The sequence below is a fragment of the Drosophila tropicalis genome, unplaced genomic scaffold (genome assembly GCF_018151085.1).
Source record: "Drosophila tropicalis isolate 14030-0801.00 unplaced genomic scaffold, ASM1815108v1 contig_859, whole genome shotgun sequence".
Taxonomy (NCBI): domain Eukaryota; kingdom Metazoa; phylum Arthropoda; class Insecta; order Diptera; family Drosophilidae; genus Drosophila; species Drosophila tropicalis.
In genome coordinates, this window is record NW_027173353.1 from 4,472,846 (window position 1) to 4,475,808 (window position 2,963).

Sequence of the window (2,963 nt, forward strand, 5' to 3'; positions counted from 1 at the left end):
ACACGCCCCCTTTATTGATGAGCTATCAAAGAGGCATGTGTGTGTGTGTGTGTGTGAGTGTAGGTAAAGCAATTGCATGGCAACCAAAACTTGATCGAACTGAAAATTGTAATTGGCAAAGGAAAATATTGAAAGATAATTTAATCATATATAAATCTATTAATAGGTATATATGTGAGAATGTGTGTGTGTGTGTAGAACAAGAAAATGCTGAATATATAAATTATGTGTAATAATCATATGCAATTTTTTCCGTTTGATTTTCTCACTGATTTTTCTTAAACGATTTTTGGGTTTTGTTTTTCTTATTGCTTAAGCATATTTGAATTTTCTTTTTGTCAATATGGGAATTTTTTTTAAAAAAAGGAAAACTGAAGCTTATATGACTAAGGAAAAATGGAATAATGGATAAATAAACCAACACGAAAATTAAATTAGAAAACAAATATTTTAACATTGGAGTTGCAAAGGAAAATATTTAGATATTTGTATAAAGATTTCAAAGAAAATCGGTTTTAACATAAGAAGGCATAAAATTAATGGAAATTTTTAGGACTCACCTTTCTGGGATGCGTGTCCTGGCGAAGGATATTTTTGTCTTTGGTGTTGCATGGATGCAAAAAACGGCCACTGGATACCACCAGCTGTGTTCACTTGTTTGCACAATATTCAAAGCGAGCACAGGGTGTATCCCAGGGGCAGTTGCACAGAGGAATCTACACAGAAAGCTTTGCCGAGCTTTTAGCATTGACATGAACCATTTTTTTTTTTTTCTTCTTTTCGGCTGGCTGACTTCTTCTTATTGTGGTTGATTGTTCGCATTATTGTTTTTATTGTCCTTTTTTGGTTGCACTAGCTTTAGCTTTTTTCCACAATTTTCCAATTTTTATCTAGTATTTTGATAATTTCACAATTAGAAAAACTTTTCAACTATTTCATCACAAATTGTGTTTAAAAATCTCTTTTCTATCAACATATGTTTTTAATTTCAGAAATATCTATTAAAAAATAAATATATTTAATATTATTTTTTCTCACTTTTATCATTTCACTTTTATTATTTGCTTGTTCGATTGCTTTTTCATATATTTAGTATTCGGTTCCAACAGCTGCCTTCTTCATGCCACATATATATATATTTAAGACTGTGTGTGTGTGCGTGTGTGTGTGTGTGCGAGTCCCACGCACTTTTACCGTGCATGGGCGTGGAAAGGTCAAGTGTACACATATAAAAATGAAAACAATGCATACGCAAAGGCGCAAAAAACCCGTCTCTCTTCATTTTTCCCCCCAAGTCTATTTATGTAATATTCAGTTGGCTGGTTAACACAATTTTCTATTTCCATATGCTTGCCAATTAATTTGTGTGTCAAAATTTGTTCCGCTTTTAGAGTTTTTTTTTTGTTTTTTATTTTTAGAGAGTTGGTTTAATCAATGTTTCAGAACTGAAGATAATCAGTTTAACGTTTATGAATTCCGAATTGAGTTTATTTTCCTGTTTTGTCTTTTGTTTTTTGTTATTTTATTATATGGCCTGACCTCATCGGGAGCCCGCTCGACACTAAATAACTTTCAGCTAGCAAGGAAGTTAGCCAGGCAGCATCCTTACAAACTGCAACCCACACACAGGTGGGTTGGCCCTCTCATCCTGTATCCCAAATAAATATGCAACAGTATTTTTCACACACAAACGCTTGTGTGAGTGTGAGTGTGTGTGTGTATATAAGCAGCTGGCAGCAGTTGGACGCCGAAATAGAGCAACAACAAAAGCAAACAGTTGGCTGGCGTCAGCTTCGCTGCTTTAAGCCGCCCACGCAAAAGCTTTCAGAGAGCAAAGCTTGTTCACTCGCTCTCTCTCTCTCCCTCTCGCGCGCGGCGTTTGACTCTCTTTTCGTTCTCTTATTGTTGTGAAATGTAAGTTGATTATTTTGTATTATTCGGTTGCTTATTTTTGTTTTTCTAACAGTGCAAAACATTTTAATTCCATACATACCTGCTGGTATCATAATGGCCTTTCATTTGCTCTTATGTTGTTCTCTTTTTGCTCTCTCTTGCTCTCTCTCTCTCTCCTTTTAACAGTTTGCCGGCTGACTGCACTGTTGCTGCCTCTGTCAGCGTTTGGTTTTTTGTTGTTGCTGCATTTTGAGAAATGGAACAAAAACATTTTCAAGTTCAAGTTGCCCTCTCAGTGCGCAGGTCTGCGCCATATTTGTTTGCCAGCTCTCCACACACACACACACACACACACGCACACACACACACATGAGATTCATCCAGAAATTGCAGTGTGTGGGTTCAGTGGTGCACTTCCATATCGCTGTCTCTTTCGTATGCTGCTTTTTGCTGTCGTCATGCAAAAATCAACACTAAAATTTTTCCCTATGTTTTACTTCTTGCTTCGTTTTAGCCTTGCATGATTTATATCCCTTTGCGCGCGTGTGTGAGGCATGTACTATATGCCACATGCTGTTTACTCAATTTTCTTCTTTATTTTTATTTATTCGCAAGCCCTTTTTTTTGGTTTTTGGTGATTGGGGGACTGGGGCAGAGAGTGGTGGCTTTTGTGGGTGTGTGCAAAAGGCAAACGACGAACCGCCTGGCTCAACTCAACTGTCGCTAATTAAATTTCCATGCTGACGCAGTTTGCCACACTAAAAATAAACAAACAAACAAGAAGATTTCCGTTTAAAATTCCAATGCACAAAATTGGCACAAATATAATGCAAAACCAACATAAACTATTCACATTTGAATCGTGGACCCAAGATCGCTTAAGTTTTATAATATATACAAAAGAATCCACAAAATCTTTTAATAAAATTTGAATTTGAATCTTTTTGTTAATAATTCTAAAGGCTGACTTCATTAGAATAATATTTTCACCTTTAGGGAAAGTCCTCAATGAAGAACACCTGTTTTTGTATGTCTTTAAAACCATTAAAATTAGATTCCCTTTAACTGCT